General features: G+C 35.2%; 1 protein-coding gene across 1 annotated transcript in view; it reads left to right on the forward strand.

Annotated features, from left to right (window-relative positions):
• LOC109023850 (uncharacterized) overlaps positions 1–19,264 on the forward strand; it is a 293,482-nt gene that overhangs the window by 96,613 nt on the left and 177,605 nt on the right. The gene's annotated exons all lie outside the window — the stretch shown is intronic.

Here is a 19,264-nt window from a genome sequence, read left to right on the forward strand (position 1 = left end):
AACTGTAAAATAACCTTTAGAGTTTAGAATCAGTCAAATAAGTAGAACAGACAATTGTTATCAAAGCCATATAAATGTCTATTAAAATTATTTTTGCTACCCTCATTTTATCTCTGAAGAGACATCTTGTTAAAAAATGAATAATAGACACATATAAATACCTAATTACAAGCAGAGTTAAGATTAAAATTCAGCCTCATTAGGGGTGGGATAGAAATCAGTACAGTAAAGAATATTTTGGTGCAGGTAGTTTGTTTCAAATGATTCAACCTTCAACATTACTTCACTTAAATTTTAGCAAACTTTCTGCTATAATTTAAGCATACAGACCTATGACACTAGACATATGTCCTGTGTAAGCCTGGGCTAGGGGAGCTCTATTAAATACTTACATAAACCCCAAAGATGTCCTAAGAAATAAAATTTGGAAAAACTTTGATGTGCTACAGCACGGATTTTCTCATACAGCAACAGAGCAGACACTTGAATGTAGTTATACTCCTGCTTTCCACCTCCCTGTCAAAACAATAAAAAAGGCCACAGGCCTGTGGTTCTTGCCTCCAGGGAACTGGTGGCTTCTTTAACCCACACTGCTGCTGCTGAATCCCATTTAGGTTTAGGGTTTATTTTGTATATGCCTTTGTACAGGCTAAATGCTGGTCTAGTTGAAAATCAACATAAAACAAACTTAATAGCATCTCATTTTATTGTGACTTTACTTTTTGTGTTGTTTTGTGTTTTACTTTTGGAGACAGAGTCTTACTCTGTCACCAAGGCTGGAGTGCAGTGGCATGATTACGGCTCAACCTCCAGGCTCAAGTGACCCTCCCACTTCAGCCACCTTAGTAGCTGATACCACAGGAACATGCCACCACATAAGGCTAACTTAAAGAACATTTTTTTAGATGGGATCTCACTATGTTGCCTAGGCTGGTCTTGAGCTCTTTGCCCCAAGCAATCCTCCCACCTTGGCCTCCCAAAGTGCAGGGATTATACGTGTGAGCCACTATGCCAGGCCTCTCTCATGACTTTAAACTTGAACATGCTTTTGTGCTGTGGCCGAGTTTAGGATCCCAACCAGCCTGTGATTACTGTGGTCACCACACAGATTCCCTCTTGTTCCATCTTTTATATTCCATCTTCTCACTCTCATAACTGTGTGGATAGTAAAACAATTATCCATACAGGTATGATATTGGCAGAGAAAATCACAAAATGTTTTAAGGAGCAAACACTTTGGGGATGGTAATAATCTTTCTACCACCTTCATTGTCTTGTTTAAGTATCTCTACATTCTTCTTTAAAAATTAGGAATATATCTTTCTTGCTCTTTCGTTGTTGTTGAACACCAGAAGGGGATATTCCTTAATTCTCCATAGCTAAGGACAGTACAGCACAATATTCCATTCAGCAGGTGAAGTCAGTATGAATGAATGCATTTCAATCAGCAAATTGCTGGTTGTGTTGCAACTCCTAGTTATGATGTTTTGTGTACTTTGAAGGGCTCCCATTAATTAAGGTATTTCTTATAAGCATTTAGAAAGATTTTTTTTCTTGGCATGTGACTTGAAAATTTGTACTGATATTTTCCCTGTGACAATGTTTTGTGAATTGTAACTCAGCCACTCAAGTGGCTCCTCATAATAAAGCCACATAGTATCCATGTACACATATTTAACAAATCAAAGAAGTGGTTCTCCACCTAATCTCTAGAGGAGGTCCGTCTTGTTCACTTTCAATAACTATGTTGAAGAATAGATTCTAAAAAGCTATTACTAAATTTTCCAATATGTTTTGAAATTTGTGTCCACAAAATCTATAAATCAATAAATGTATAGAATACAGCATAATAATCCAATTAATGAATTTAAGATGTCATCTAAGCAGGAATGAACGCAATAAATAGGCCTTCTTACTTCAAAATCAACTGCAGAGGTAATGCATTGCTACTAGAATTGTGTGCTATGTTGGTAATAAATTAACAAAAACATTGGGGATAAGAAAAATCTGCAAATAAAATGGTGTGTCATTTGTGAAATATAATCACAAAAATGTTCAGATTTTTATAATTAACAGAAAAACTATCATTTTTATTATCTCCAGTGTTTAACAGACACTATTCATGTATACATACAACATTCTTATAATAACTCTTGTGTCCAGTAAATAGCAGTCTTGCCAAAAATAATTGATTATCATGTAGTAGTTTATAAGTGTTTTCATGCATAGGCTGCAACCTTTTAGAGTGCTATTCTAGTAAATTATTAATATTAACTTGATGAATACAATTCTAAGACATTTCATTTGAGGATATGTTTATTGACTATTAGGTTGGTACAAAAGGCATTGCGTTTTTTGCCATTATTTTCAATAAAAAATAGAACCAGCATTTAGAAATCTACTTCCAGAAACTTAATAAAATGAGAATTTGTCCTCTTTTACATATAGGAAGCCTGCATAATAAGCATTCTGTTGCTAGTACATAAGCTTCCCATTTTCATCAGGAACCTATACACTTACATTTCTCTTTTACTAACTTCAATGCATGACTTCTATCTTCAAGGTGATTTCATGCTTCTAGCCACCATGTCTGTATTCCAGGACAGCAGCAGAAAGTGTAGAAAAATAAAAAAGACATACCTCCCTAATGAGTCAACTGCACTTAAGGAGCCATCCCAGAAGTTTCACACGGCTTATTTTAATACAGCTGCATCCAGATGCAAGGAATGCTGGGAAATGTGGTACTGTGCGCAGCTAAAGTTGGGATTATGTTAGTGAAAATGAGACCATGAACATTGGAAGGTTAAAAGCAACCTCTCATGACATATACAATAAAGAAATTAAATTAAATCTTTAAGCAATGTGATAAACCTATGCAATGTTAAGAGGTAAAAATAGCAACATTAAATATTACAGTGAGGGAATGAGGTATGATTCGTTTGTAGATGGTTTGTGTGTCATTAATCTAGGCAAAAAGTGATAAACTCCTCTAACAGTGACCAAATGTATAAAAGAAATAATAATACACACTATGGCTAACAACATTCCATTTTGGCCTATTTACTGTTGTTAAGTCTCTATGGTTAGCATCAGAAATGTATAGTTTTGATAGCCTATGACCTCAACATGTTCAGTTTGATAGTAGAAAGGACAACATAAAGACAAACCAATCAACAAATAAGAATAAAAACTGTTAAAAAAGGATAATATTATCATAAGAACACAAGGATGTGATAATGTATTTGATATATCGTTTGTTTCATAGTTTGATAATACATATAAATTTACTGCTCCTTCAATGTTAGAATCAATAGAATCATAGCAGAAGTAATTAAGCAGATAAAGATCAAAACTTCACCTTTATTACTTACTGTTTGAAAAATAGTCTAAGGCTGGTTTTACAGGGTTGCTCCTATCCATCACCTGATGTGAAGTTTCTTAGGAAGCTTCAGGACTACACCAAAGCAGAACCTGCTCTTTCACTCTGTTGCATTGTGTGGAGTGCAGACCATCATGACTGCTCTCTACAAGAAAAAGAAAGGAAATAATTAAGAAATGCACAAAAGTTTGTGAATTGAGAATCGCAAAATAGGTATGAAATTGGTTAGCTTTCTAAACTCACCAATCTCATAACTAACACCTGTCCCCATGCAGTGAATGAGTAAAGGATGGACAGAGTCCATAATGATTACTCTAGGGAAAGCCTTCTGAGTAGAAAGAGGAGAGTTTTGCAAACAGTTTTATATAGCTTACTCTTATTTATGCACTGATAATAAATAAGAGTTCCTAAAATTCTCTCTAGAACTCTAGGTAAATGAGATATTTCACTGCTCATGCTGTGTGACCTTCATGTCCCATCTGCCTAGACTGTAAATATGCTTTCTGAATTTTAAAAGAATTAGTATACTATGCTTACATGAAGCAAAAAATTACCCTTATTATGCAGGATCAAGTAACACTCTAAAGAGTCATGTTAATGAAAAAACACTGATGATTCTATTTTATTATGTGTCTTCTAAAGAGAAAAATACTTGTGCTCTGCAGCATAATTTTAGAATGTGCTATTCTAAATACTTTCATTTAAACAAGATCATTATGAAAATGTTTTGCACACAGAAATATATTTTGAATACTTTTTAAAAAAGATCACAAAGTATATGGTCTCTGTACATGTTCAATTATTTTAATGCTTTCACTATAACAGGAATTCTTAAAGAGGATATGTATTTGCACAATGCTGATAATCCTTTCTCATTTCTGTTTGTGCTTTGGCTGTTGTTATAACCACTGAAAGTAGTAATTATATGAGTGCATTATCCATGATTATCTTTAGATATATGTGCATTTTCTTTAATTAAACTATAAACTCTAAATGAAAAATAAAAAAGAAGTCACCTCTTGTCTCTTTGTACAATATTAAATTTTTTTTCTTATATCCAGAGTTTCCCAAATGCCTGTTGCAAAATTTTACTTAGGGAGTAGAAAGTGGAGAATCAATATGGTAAAAAAAACTGTGTTACAGGGAAGGAGACACAGGGTAAGCATTTTCCTTATCTTCTCTCCTATATCTACGTGCTGCACAAGCATAAATGATAGCAGTCACATGAACGAGTAGTTTTCAAGAACGTAGAATATTGTGATGGAAAAAAAAACCGCTTTGAAACATCGAATAATATAAAAGCCAGTACTACTATAACTATTTTTTACATCCATAGAAGGTAAACTATTTTTAGATATAAAATTCCTTCTAACAGTGGTCCTGATCATTTAACCAATATTTTGATAAAAGAAGGGAAAAATGGACATTCAGTCCAAAGATGGGCATGTATTCCCATGCCCAGTCAGGCAAAACTTGTGGATGTTCTTTAAAATAACAATTCATTCAACAAATAATTTTTAAATGGCTACTGAATACCTGGAAAGGTTCTAGACACAGGGGCTATACTAATAAACAAGAAGGAACTAACTGACAAGAATGTGCTCACTGACAATGAAACATCTCCTCATGGAGCTTGAGTTCTATTTGAAAAGACAGAGAACAAAAAAATATTATTGCACAGAGTGTTAGTTATGTGTGAATTAAAAGACTGGTCAGTACTTGAAGGAGAAGGAGTGACAACAAATCTCACTTCCAGGTCTATTTACCTGAACAGATTAATTCTATTTTGTTTCAATGCAACAGTAGTCCTACGGTTAACAAGATGCACTACACAAAGCAAACAACTTACAAAATGCATTTTTTCCTTATATTGCAAATCAATTTTAAGTGGATCTACAAATATACAATAAATAATATAAATTACGGATCGTTTGTTTCTAAGGTAATAAGTAGATTTGTTAATTTCACATAAATAATTTCAGAAGGAGAGCAAATGTAAAAATGTGTTTTAGACAGTGGAGATGCCATTTTATTGTAAGACTATTTATACTCAAAGGTCAAAGTAATGAGCTTTCTATGTCAATGATCGTCCTTCTCTATTTCACCCAGTTCCAGACAAACCCAAGTCTTCCAAGTCTCTTCATATATCTGATCCAATAAAATCTATAATGAGTTCAGTTAGCATACACACACACACACACACACACCACACACAAGCACACAAACACACACACATGACTGCATTGAAATACTTGCCCTAAGGAAGGAACATAGTGTATATGCAACTTGTGTACTTTCTAAGTATGGGAAGACTAATCCTTTAACAACTGCATTTACTTTCTTTCACTTCTATCGTTGCTATCTACTCCTCAGAAATCTACTTAAACAACCAATAAATATATATGATGTTGTTATGAGAGTTTTGGAAATAATTCCTAAAAATTTGCATGGCTGCCTCTTTATATTTGGCAGCTTCTATCACCCATGGGAACAACCCCTACAGAATGATCAGAATATAAAGCATGTGAGCCCTGGGTTTCTCAGGCACTGGAAGGACCTGTCAGAATCCTCTCAGGTGGGTCAAAATGGCCGGGCTTTATACCTCATCTCCATTCATGTTTGCATGTCCAGTGCTCCAGGATGACCTAACATTGAGCCAGACAATGGTGACAGCTGAGGCAAACTTTGAAGGAGCTGAGAGCTGAAGGCTGCTTTGTAATATTGCTCCTAGCAGCCAAGGGGGAAAGAAATCTTTTCTTGAAGAGCGATCTGTGTCCATAGCAAAATGTTTTTTTCTTAGCTCTTGTAAAATCGAAATTGTTTGCTTTTGAATTTTTTTAAATGATTCCTTTAAGATTCTTAATACCAAGATATCACAAGGTCAAGGAATTTTATAAAGAAGTATTTCTATTTATGTAATTTCCTAAATTTATCTATACATAAATCAGCACTAAAACATGCCTTTGATACTAACAACTTGATTGGTTTGTGAACCAAATCTGTCATGCAAATACATATGGCTGTTTTTAGATAAATTCTAAAGGTATTACCAAATCATTTAATTTTATTGTGTATCTCAATATTCTGGTTGATGTATAAGTTTAAATAGAATAAACTACTTGACATTGAAATGTTCTTTATCAAAGGAGAAGGAATACAATTTTAAAGCCACAACGAGTGACACATAGTTCTGAATGATTTATTGGCTGTCTGCCATTCTGAAATGGCTGCCAGTCAATGTTACATGTGACATCTTTCAGACAGTGTGAACTCTTTTATGCAAGTACCTTTCACTATAAAATTACAGCTGAAGATCATGAAGAGAAAAGTGTGGTGTTTATCTCAATGGGCTGAAAGACCTATTTCAACAGTTACAATAATTCAGAAAAATAGTCTGAAGTCTAGTATTTCAATAATGTTATTTTCATAGACTTTAATCTCTAAAGACAATGCTTCAGTTTTGTAGAAAATGACTTTTCTAATCATCCTGGATTTCAAAATTCTTTCCATTACTTAATATTTAAATCACTGGCAGAACTTGGCATGAGGACTAGAGAGCTGTCACCAAGCAGCCAGTCATTTTTCTTGGCTTCCCATATGCCATGCCCAGCAATAGAGCATTTCTTAGGGGCTGAGGAATAGCAGCAGTGCTAAACACAGAGATGATATTAACAGGAATGAGAGGGTCCAAGCTGTTTTCCTAGACTAATTCTCATTCAGCCTGAATCAAAGCATTTTCCTATCATTATTATAGATATTTCGCTTGTGGTATTATCTATCTTTTGGCAATGTTGATTTTTTTCTGATTATCCAAATAAGTAATGTTAATGGAAAAAATCAGATATTAGGGGAAAAAAACCTCTAGAAATAAATGTTAACCCAAGACAAAAACAATTCAATTAATTTATATGATACCTTAGGGATTGTGTCAATTATTTTTTAAATGAAATTCTAAAAATTCAACACCTGTGTTTTCTCCTATGATTACATATTCAACTAGGGCACAATTGTAAATGGTTGTATTTGGTTGAATTTTAGATTGTTTATAAGTTTTACTCTTGCAGACAATAATAATGGAGTTTCTTTGAAAATAAATTTAGTTGTTCTATAACCAAGGCATAAATATTCAATTCAATAAAATTAGCAAAAATATTAAATGAAAAGTATATTATATATAAAATGCATAAATAAAATAAAATATTCTGCACTGATCATTTTATGTCTATGGTTACCCTATTGATTCTGTGCACATTTGCATATGGGTATATATGCAATTTTATAAAATGAAGTATTCATAGTATACATAAATTTAGTAATTATTTTACCCCTTAAAAGTATATGCAATGAATGTCATTTATATATAAATTCTGTTAACATGGAAGAAGAATGTTAGTCAAAAAAACTACGAATTTAACAATTTTCTGGTTAATTCAAAGGGCTTTCCAAAAATGTCTTTTAAAATTCAATTTCATTTATTTTCTCATAGCAGAATATGAGAATGAATCTTTTTTGCTGCAAATTGGCTAGCAATAAATTTTTATTTTTATTATTTTAATTCTGTGAATTTCGGGAATGGAGTCTCATTCAGTATAAATAGTATAATACTAATGAGATTGACTCCCTCCTTCTTATTAACAGTGTGCATTTTTACCCTCAGTGATTCAGTGCATGGTGTAGTGCTATAATTAAAAATGAACATTTTTTTAAATTTTATTTTATTATTATTATATTTCAAGTTTTAGGGTACATGTGCACAATGTGCAGGTTAGTTACATATGTATACATGTGCCATGCTGGTGTGCTGCACCCATTAACTCGTCATTTACATTAGATATATCTCCTAATGCTATCCCTCCCCCCTCCCCCCACCCCACAACAGTCCCCAGCGTGTGGTGTTCCCCTTCCTGTGTCCATGTGTTCTCATTGTTCAATTCCCACCTATGAGTGAGAACATGCGGTCTTAGGTTTTTTGTCCTTGCGATAGTTTACTGAGAATGATGATTTCCAATTTCATCCATGTCCCTACAAAGGACATGAACTCATCATTTTTTATGGCTGCATAGTATTCCATGGTGTATATGTGCCACATTTTCTTAATCCAGTCTATCATTGTTGGACATTTGGGTTGGTTCCAAGTCTTTGCTATTGTGAATAGTGCCGCAATAAACATATGTGTGCATGTGTCTTTATAGCAGCATGATTTATAGTCCTTTGGGTATATACCCAGTAATGGGATGGCTGGGTCAAATGGTATTTCTAGTTCTAGATCCCTGAGGAATTGCCACACTGACTTCCACAATGGTCAAACTAGTTTACATTCCCACCAACAGTGTAAAAGTGTTCCTATTTCTCCACATCCTCTCCAGCACCTGTTGTTTCCTGACTTTTTAATGATTGCCATTCTAACTGGTGTGAGATGCTATCTCATTGTGGTTTTGATTTGTCCTCTCTCACCACTCCTATTCAACATAGTGTTGGAAGTGCTGGCCAGGGCAATTAGGCAGGAGAAGGAAAGAAAGGGTATTCAATAAGGAAATAAAGGGTATTCAATTAGGAAAAGAGGAAGTCAAATTGTCCCTCTTTGCAGATGACATGATTATATATCTAGAAAACCCCATTGTCTCAGCCCAAAATCTCCTTAAGCTGAAAAGCAACTTCAGCAAAGTCTCAGGATACAAAATCAATGTACAAAAATCACAAGCATTCTTATACACCAGCAACAGACAAACAGAGAGCCAAATCATGAGTGAACTCCCATTCACAATTGCTTCAAAGAGAATAAAATACCTAGGAATCCAACTTACAAGGGATGTGAAGGACCTCTTCAAGGAGAACTACAAACCACTGCTCAAGGAAATAAAAGAGGATACAAACAAATGGAAGAACATTCCATGCTCATGGGTAGGAAGAACCAATATCGTGAAAATGGCCATACTGCCCAAATATCAGATGACTTTTATTATTTTCAGAATGTAGTCAAAATCAACATAAAGTTACATTAACACTTGGTTTACTGTATTATAATGCTAGTTTTGTGTCATATCTATCTAGAGAGTACACTGAATAGCTTAAACCAAGAAGGTGATTTCTTGCTTACATATCAGTTTACCATAAGTAATTTTGGCTAAAGATGCATCTTTCCTGCAAAAAATAATTCAAGTTAATGAAGGATCTACTATTACCAAATTGTATCTTCCCAGATTACTTTGTATATATTACCATTCCAGAAGACAAAAGACTACTCATGAAATACAATTTGCACACTTCTTTATATATGAAAAATTCACTTCTCTTCACTCTGTAAACAACTTAAAGTTTTGCCCAGTTACTGCCTACAACTTAAAGAGTTCAGGATGTTTCATGACGTGCAGTTCTCTCCCTTAGGCCACTATATGACTTAACGAGGACTAGTGTCCTATAAAGTCAAAAGACAAATTATCTGTAAAATCTAAGTTACCAGGGTGAAGCTCCTATCAGAAGACAAAGAAGTCTGCATAGCACTGACAAAAATATTTCTGAGCAGTACAAATATTTATTTGATGAAACCATAAACATGTCCTGTGGAAATAACTTTAAGGTCCATTGTCCCTGTGGCTCATAGATTTACTTTCTGAGGTAATTTACATTTTCTCTTATTCTCCATGCCTCCATCTTAAATTAGAACAATGAGTGTTTTCTCAGCATGACTAATCAATTGCACTGATTAGTGCAATTTGGGATGCTTGAGGATATTTTAAGCCTTAATTTTTTTTCTCACTATAGGCTTATATATACCTTTGCCAAGTAGTTATGTGGAAAACATTTATTTATTTATTGGATCTAGTTTATAACCAAACATACAGTTCTTTCCTAGGTATAATTCTAAAGTCTGCCTCATTTCCTTGTTTTTTCTCCTCCCCAACACACATATGCTTCTCTGACTGTAAAGATGACCACTTTAAGGTCATTTGAAATCAGAGACTTGAAAGAGAAAACAACTTCCCTGATTAGTTCTTTGCTTCAGGGCTGGGTTCCTTGTTTTTTATGAACACAGTAGGATTTAATTTCTGAGCAGCTTTTTCAACCTAATCAGAAAAACCTGAGCTTTTCTGTCACTGTATAATTCCACCATTACTAGACTTTTTGTTTACAAGTGGTTTCCAACAAGGAATGATTTTGTTTCCATAGAACACTTGTCAGTGTCTGGAGACATTTTGAATTATAATGATTAGGTGGTGATGCTACTGGTATGTGGTGGTATAGCCTAGAGATACTATTAATATCCTACAATGCAAAGAATAACCTCCCACAGAATGCAGGAATATCAGGCATAAAATGTCAATAATGCTAAGGTTTAGCAACTCAACTCTATCCACTTTCTTTCCACTCTAAAGACAGGATATTTCTTTTTTTTTTTTTGCCTGTGTTTATCTATTTCTTGGATTATGGAACAGAACAAACATGAACACATTACCTTTTGCCTTTCCTCATTTCCCACACTCTTTCCTAGAGGTAATATTAAGCTTCCAATTAATTTTAGATGGTAGTTTCAATAATTTTTTTTCACTGGGTATTACAAGTCTTCATTTCAACCCTCTGAGTTTGGTTTACTTGTCCATTTAATACTAATTTAGTGGATATGTTTTAGGTGCTGTTATAGCAGACCCAACTCAAGCTGGTGATTTCTATATTACTTGGAATAGTGCTAGTTGCTTTGACAACTACACTCAACAACATATAATATCTTAAACAGAACAGAAGTTTCATTCATATAAACTGTTTTTTTAAGATAGGAAAAGCATTGCTCCTTTATGTCTGCATTCACGAACACAGGCTACTAAGGTATTTAATCTGCAGTATGTTGCTTCCAAGACTACTGTAGAATTGGCCATTCCAGTCAAGCATACTGAAAAACGTATACAGAAGAGTGCATGTTGGGATTTTGGAGACTAAATTGGATATAAAATATGTTATTTCTACTAATTTTCCACTATTTTGACTTTAATCTCATGCCCTAATATAAAGTATATAAGAATGAGAAATATAGTTTATGTATCTATCAAAATAGAACATAAATGTTTGTGAACATTTGAATCTGTCAGCTTCTCTTGCTCACATGCCTGTAGTGCCTGTACTCGGGATGCTGAGGCAGGAGAATCGCTTGAACCCAGGAGATGGAGGTTGCAGTGAGCTGAGGTCACATCACTGCACTCCAGCCTGGGCAACAGAGCGAGACTCCATCTCAAAAAAAAAAGAAGAAGAAAAAGAAGTGACTCAACTGATTGATGTGTAAAACCTCATTGTAAAATAATGTTCTATAAATGAGACATTAATACAGTTAAATTTTTGGATTAAAAAAGTCTGCCACTTTGTGAATATGTTTTATTTAGGCTTGATTTAGTTAATTTTCTTTTTTCTTTTTCCTTTTTTTTTTTTGAGGAGTTTCACTGTTGCTGCCCAGGCTGTAGCGCAGTGGTGGGATCTCGGTTCACTGCATCCTCCACCCCGCCAGGTTCAAGTGATTCTCCTGCCTTAGCCTCCTGAGTAGCTGGGATTACAGGCACCCACCATCATACCCGGCCAATTTTTTGTGTTTTTAGTACACATGGGGTTTCACCATGTTGGCCAGGATGGTCTCGAACTTCAGACCTCAGGTGATCCGCCCACCTTGGCCTCCCAAAGTGCTGGGATTACAGGCATGAGCCGCCGCACCCAGCCAGTAAATTTTTCTATTAACTAAGACCGAATTAAGATTGAGGCAGAAGAAATGGGTCCTTGGGATTTGAAAATTAGTATTCAATTTGGAAGTTTAATTTGCAACATAGATTGTTTGTTATTAAATTACTAGATATAGTATCACAAAGGCGGAAAGAAAGGTTGCTTAGTTAAAGATCTAAGTTACTAGTCATGGTGTCAGATATAGAGAATGATTGAAGGTTATTAGAGTCACACACCAGATGAGTAAATTGTTGTTTTCAAGGAAGAGGTTACATAAAGGTAAGCAGAGTAATATTTTAGCATTTTTGTTAATTAAAAATTTGTAAAGTTATTTCCATGTCAAGGAAATTACTCTCAGTAATTTTACGGGTAAAATGACAAATTCCAAGTTTAATTTTCACATGTAACACCCTCCTTGAGCACTTATTTTTATAAAGCTATTAGTCTGTTTTGGTCTCAATTTACCTTTCTTTAAAGAGACTTTAAAATTTTCTGAAAGAAGTTGAGATCTGGAAGTGTAGCTGTTATATTTTTCAATTTTTAATTACATATTTAATTATCCTTTAATTACTTAAGGTTATTCTCAAAAGTGAAGAGACAGCTGGGATCACACTGCGTAAGATTTTACTCCTGAATGTAATATTCAAAAATGTTACAAAGTCTATCAAAGAGGTTTTCATTCTGCGACAATAGATGGTCAATTTGACATGGTCAGGAAGCACCACCCCCACTGAGAGATACCAAATTATGGAGTAAACCACCGTAATTTAGGCAGATCTTGAGAGAGAAAATGCTGAGTGGATGGAGAGGCAGCAATGAAGCTGAGCTGAAGAGGGAGGAAGCCTGTGCAGGGAACCCAAACACTACAGCTAGTTCCCCAGAATGGCTCCTAGGAAAGGGCCTCTGCCTGAGAGAGACCTGTGGCCTAGAACACCTAACACAAGAAACACAGTGATTGCAGGAGACTCCCCCAGGGCCCAGGAGCAGATCTGGTGATGGAGACATCTCTCCCACCCCCACTACAGAGCACACCTGCAAACAAAAGGAAGTATAAAACAGCCATGCCACTGGGTATTAGGCTAGCCACTGGCCATCACTCTTAAGCACCATGCATTGGATCACATCCCAAACTACAACATCAAAATTTATCCTGCTACATATACACCCGTGAAACCAAACACAAGAATTACTCATACATAAAAATCCTGGACAGAGAAAGCCCTGACCCTTTGAAAGCATCCAGAAACAAAACCAATTGCCTATACTCAACATACACTACAGTTAAAGGAACACTAACCCTACCAGAAGAGAAAAAATCAGTGCAAGAACTCTGGCAATTCAAAAAGCTAGAGTGTCCTCTTACCTCAAAATTAGCCCACTAGCTACCAAGCAATGGTTCTTAATCAGTCTAAAATAATTGCAACAGACATAGAATACAGAACCTCCATGGCAGGGAAGCTCATGAACATTAAGGAGAAAGTTGAAACCCAATCCAAGTAATCCAGTAAAGCAATCTAAGTAAGTGCTGAAAGATGAAATTGCCATTTTAAAAAACAGCCACACTGAATTTCTAGAGCACAAAAAATTCAGTATAAGAATTTTATAATACAATAAGAAATATTAACAGAAGGTAGGCCAAGCTAAGGAAAGAATCTCAGAGCTCAAAGACTGGTTCGTTGAATCAACTGAGTCAAAAGAAAATTTTAAAAAAGAATTAAAAAAATAAAATGAACCAAAGCTTTAAGAAATATGGAATTATATAAAGAGACCAAATCTACGACTCATTGTCATTCCTAGAAGAGAAAGAAAGAGAAAAGGCAACTTGGAAAATAGATTCGAGAATAGAGTCTACGAAAATTTTCCTAACCTCGCTAGAGAGAGTGACATGTAAATCCAAAAAATACAGCAAACCCAGCTAGGTACTATAAAAGGTGACTATCCCTAAGGCACATAGTCATCATATTCACCAAAGTAAATACAAAAGAAAAAAAAATCTTAAAGGCAGCTAGAGAGAAAGGTCATGTTTTCATACAGCAAGAACTCCACTAGGCTAGTAGTAAATATCTCAGCAAAAACCTTACAAGCCAGAAGAGATTAAGGGCCTATGTCCAACATCATTAATGAAAAAAAATTCCAGGCAAGAATTTTATATTTCACTAAACTAAACTTCCTAAGTGAAGAAGAAACAAATTTCTTCTCAGATAAGCAAATACTGAGGGAATCAATTTCAACTTGACCAGCCTTATGAAAGGTCCTTAAGGGAGTGCTATACATTGAGTAAAAAGAATGACACCTGCTACCACAAAAACCCACTTAAGTACATAGCTCGCAGGCACTATAAAGTATCTACACAATCAAGTCTACCTAAAAACCAGCTACAAACGTGATGATAGGATCAAAATCTCATGTATCAACATTAACCATAAATGTAAATAGGCTAAACACCCCACTTACATGACGTACAATGGCAAACTGGATAAAAACGCAAGGCTCACCATCTGTAGTCTTCAAGAGACTCATCTCATATGTAATGACAGCCACTGGCCCAAAATAAGGGGATGGAGAAAATCTGCCATGCAAATGATAACAAAAAAGCAGGAGTAACTATTCTTATATCAGATAAAACAGACTTTAATCAAAATTAAAAAGAACAATTGAAGAATGAAGAGCATTACGTCATGAGAAAGTATATGATCAAACAAGAATACTTAAGTACCCTAAATATAAATGCACCCAACATGGAGCACCCAGATTCATAAAACAAGTTCTTTTTGGACTACAAAAAGACAGACGACCACCCAATAATTGTAGGAGACTTCAACACCCCCGCTGGCAGCACTGGATCATCAAAGCAGATAACTAAGAAAGAAACTGTGTACTTAAACTTCACACTTGACCATTTGGACCTAATAAGACATCTACAGAACACTCCACTCAATAACCACAGAATATACATTCTTCTCATCTGCACAGGGAACATATTCTAACATTGACCACATGCTTGGTCATAAAGCAAGTCTGGATAAATTTTAAAAAATGAAATCATATCAAGCACACTCTTAGATCTCCATGTAATCAAAATATAAATAAATATCAACATCTCTCAACACTACACAAATAGATGAAAATTAAACAACTTTCTCCTGAATAACTTCTGTGTGAAAATCAAAATTAAGGGAGAAATTTTAAGAAAGTGAAATTAATGAAAATGGGAACACAAATTACCAAAATCTCTGGGATGCAGCTAAATCAGTGTTAAGAGGAATGTTTAAATGCCTTTATCATAAAGTTAGAAATATTTCAAATTAACAATCTAACACTACACCTAAAGGAACTAGGGGAAAAAAAAGAACAACCCTACATCAACGCTAGGAATGAAAAGAAACAACTAAAATAGAGAAGATCTGAATGAAATTGAGATGCAAAAATCCATACAAAAGATTAATGAAACCAAGAGTTGATTTAAAAAAAGAGATTGATAGACCTTTAGCTAGATAAACAAAGAAAAAAAAGAGATCTAAATATATAAATCAGAATGACAAAAACGACATTAAAAATGGTCCCACAGACATACAAAATAATCCTCAGAGAATACTAGGAATAACTCTAGACACAAAAATTAGAAAATCTAGAGGAAATGGATAAATTTCTGAAAACAGGGAATCTTCCAAGATTGAATCAGGAAGATACTGAAATACTGAAGAGACCAATATGAAGCTCTGAAATTGAATAAGTAATAAAAAATCTACCAAGCCAAAAAGCCCTGGACTATATGGATTCACAGCAAAATTCTACCAGAAGTATAAAGAAGAACTAGTACAATTCTACTGAAACTATTCCAGAAAAGTTGAAGAGAACGTACTCCTTCCTAACTCATGCTGTGAAGCCAGAATCAGCTTAATACCAAAACCTGGCAGAGACGCAAAAAAAAAAGAACATTCAGGTGACCACTGTTGACGAACATAGACGCAAAAATTCTCAACAAAGTACTAGCAAACTGAATCCATCAGCAGCATATCAAAAAATTAATCTACTATGACAATACAGGCTTTATTCCTGGGATGCATGGCTGGTTCAACATATGCAAATCAATAAATGTGATTCACCAGATGAACAGAATTAAATCAAAAACCATATGATCATCTCAATGGATGCCGGAAAAGCTTTCAATTAAATCCAGTGTCCCTTCATGAAAAAACAAAACAAAAAAAAACCCTCAACAGTTGAGGCTTCAAATAAGCATACTTCAAAATAAAAAAGAGCTATCCACAACAAACCCACAGCCAATATAATACTCAATGGGCAAAAGCTGAAAGCATTCTCCTTTAGAAATGAAACAAGCCAAGGACATCCACTCTTACCACTCCTATTCAACATAGTTCCAGAAATCCTAGTCAGAGCAATCTCGCAACAGAAAAAGAGAAAAGCACCCAAATAGGAAGTAAAGATTAAGGCAAACTATCTGTCTTCACCCAACAATATCATTCTATACCTAAAAAACCTTAAAGACTTCAACAAAAGTCTACTAGAAATGATAAAGGATTTTAGCAAGGTTTCAGGATACAAAATCAATGTACAACAATTAGTAGCATTTCCATACAACAACAACATCCAGGTTGAGAGTTAAATTAAGAATACAATCAAATTTACAACACCTAGGATGAAAATAAAATCCCTGCAAATACAACTAACCTAAGATGTGAACGATCTCCACAAGGAGAATTACAAAACACAGCTGAAATCTGAAGCTGGATGCAGTGGTTCATGCCTTTGGGAGGCCGAGGCAGGTATATCGCTTGGACCCAGGAGTTTGAGACCAACCTGGGCAACATAGTGGAACCTCATCTATACAAATTTTTTTGTTTTTTTAAATACCGAGGCATGGTGGCACATGCCTGTAGTCCTAACTACCCTGACGGCTTGAGGCCAGGAGTTCAAGCCTGCAGTGAGCTATAATAACTCCACTGCATTCCAGCCTGGGTGAAAGGGTGAGACCCTGTCTCAAAAAAGGAAGGAAATAAGAAAAGGAAGGAAGGATGGAAGGGAGGGAGGGAGGGAGGGAGGGAGGGAAGGAAGGAAGGAAGAAAGGAAGGAAGGAAGGAAGGAAGGAAGGAAGGAAGGAAGGAAATTTTGATAACACAAATAAATGGAATAACATTCCATGTTTACAGATTAAAAGAATCAATATTGTTAAAATGGCAATACTGCCCAAAGCAATTTGTAGATTCAAGGCTATCTCCATGAAACTACCAACATCATTCTTCACAGAATTAGAAAAAACTATTCTAAATTTATATGGAACACCCCCAAAAGCCAGAATGGCCAAAGCAATTCTGAGCAAAAATAATAAAGCCAGAGAGGCATCATACTACCCAATTTCCAGCTATACTATAAGTGTACACTAACCATGATACTATTACAAAAGCAGACACTTAAGCCAATGGAACAGAATAGAACACTCAAAAATAAAGCTGCACACTTACCACCATCTGGATCGTGGACAAGGCCAACAAAAACAAACAATGGGGAAAAGGCACCCTATTCAATAAATGGTGCTGGGATAATTCGCTAGCCATAAGCAGAAGAGTGAAACTGGATGCTTACCTTCCACCATACACACAAATTAATTCAAGATGATTAAAGGTTAAAATGTAAGACTTCAAATTATGAAAACTCTAAAACAAAACCTAGGAAATATTTTTCTCGACATTGGCCTTGGCAAATAATTTTTGGCTAAGTTTCTAAAAACAATTGCAACAAAAACGAAATTGACAAGCGAAAGTCAATCAAACTAAAAAGCTTCTGCACAGCAATAGAAACTATCCACAGAATAAACAGACAACTTACAGAATGGGAGAAAATATTTGCAAACTATGCATCTGATAAAGATCTAATATAACAAATCCATAAGGAAGAAAAAATGACAAGCATAAAACAACCCCAGTTAAAAAGGGCAAAGCTAATACAGGAGCAGAAAATCAAACTCAGCATCTTCTCACTTATAAGTGGGAGATGAACAATGGGAACACATGGACACAGGGAGGGGAACAACACACAATGGGGAACAACACACAACACACAGTATAATTTTCTGTAGGGGGTTGAGGAGAGGGAGAGCATCAGGAAAAATAGCTAATGCATGCTGGGCTTAATACCTAGGTGATGGGTTGATAGGTGCAGCAAACCACCACCACACACGTTTATCTATGTAACAAAACTGCGCTTCCTGCACATGTACCCCAGAACTTAAAATTTATATCAAGAAAAGGCAAAGGACATGAACAGATATTTTCTCAAAAGAAGACACTCAAGTATATGAAAAAACACTCATCCTTACTAATCATCAAATAAATAAATGCAAGCAAAAACCACAGTAAGATGCCATCTCACATCAGTCACAATAGCTATAATTAAAAAGTAAAAAAATTAGATGTTGGCCAGGCTGCAGAGTAAAGGGAATGCTTATACACTACTGTTGATGGAAATGTAAACTGGTTCAGGTACTGTGGAAAGTATTTTGGAGATTTCTCTAAGAACTTAAAACAGAGATACCCTTCGACCCAGCATTCCCATTACTGGGTATATATTCAAAGGAAAATAAATTATTCTACCAGAAAAATACATATGCACTCATATGTTCATCAGCATGTTATTCACAATAGCACAGACATGGAATGAACCTAGGTGCCCATCAACGGTGGATTGGATAAAGAAAATGTGGTACATATACACTATGGAATACTATGCCTCCATAAAAAAGAATGAAATTACGTCCTTTGCAGCAACATGGATGGAGCTAAGGACATAATCCTAAGCAAATTAGTGCTGGAAAAGAAAACCAGATACCACACATTCTCACTTATAAGTGGAACCTAAACATTGAGCACACAGGAACATTAACATGGGAACAAGACATGCTGCAGGCTATGGGGGTGGGGGAGAGAGGGGAGCATGGGCTGAATAACTACCTACTGGGTACTGTGCTCACTACCAGGGTGCACTGTAAAAAAGTAACAAATCTGCATATGCACTACCTGTGTCTGAAAAAGCTGAAATTATAAAAACCAAGAGAATATGTTTCTAATGAATGTAGACTTTATTTGATGGACTGGATTAGAATATAATATTTTTTTGAGGGGAAAGGCATTGGGGGATGCACAATGTCTACAGGTTTCTAAATCTCTCTGG

This window comes from Gorilla gorilla, chromosome 19 (assembly GCF_029281585.2).
Source record: "Gorilla gorilla gorilla isolate KB3781 chromosome 19, NHGRI_mGorGor1-v2.1_pri, whole genome shotgun sequence".
Lineage (NCBI taxonomy): Eukaryota > Metazoa > Chordata > Mammalia > Primates > Hominidae > Gorilla > Gorilla gorilla.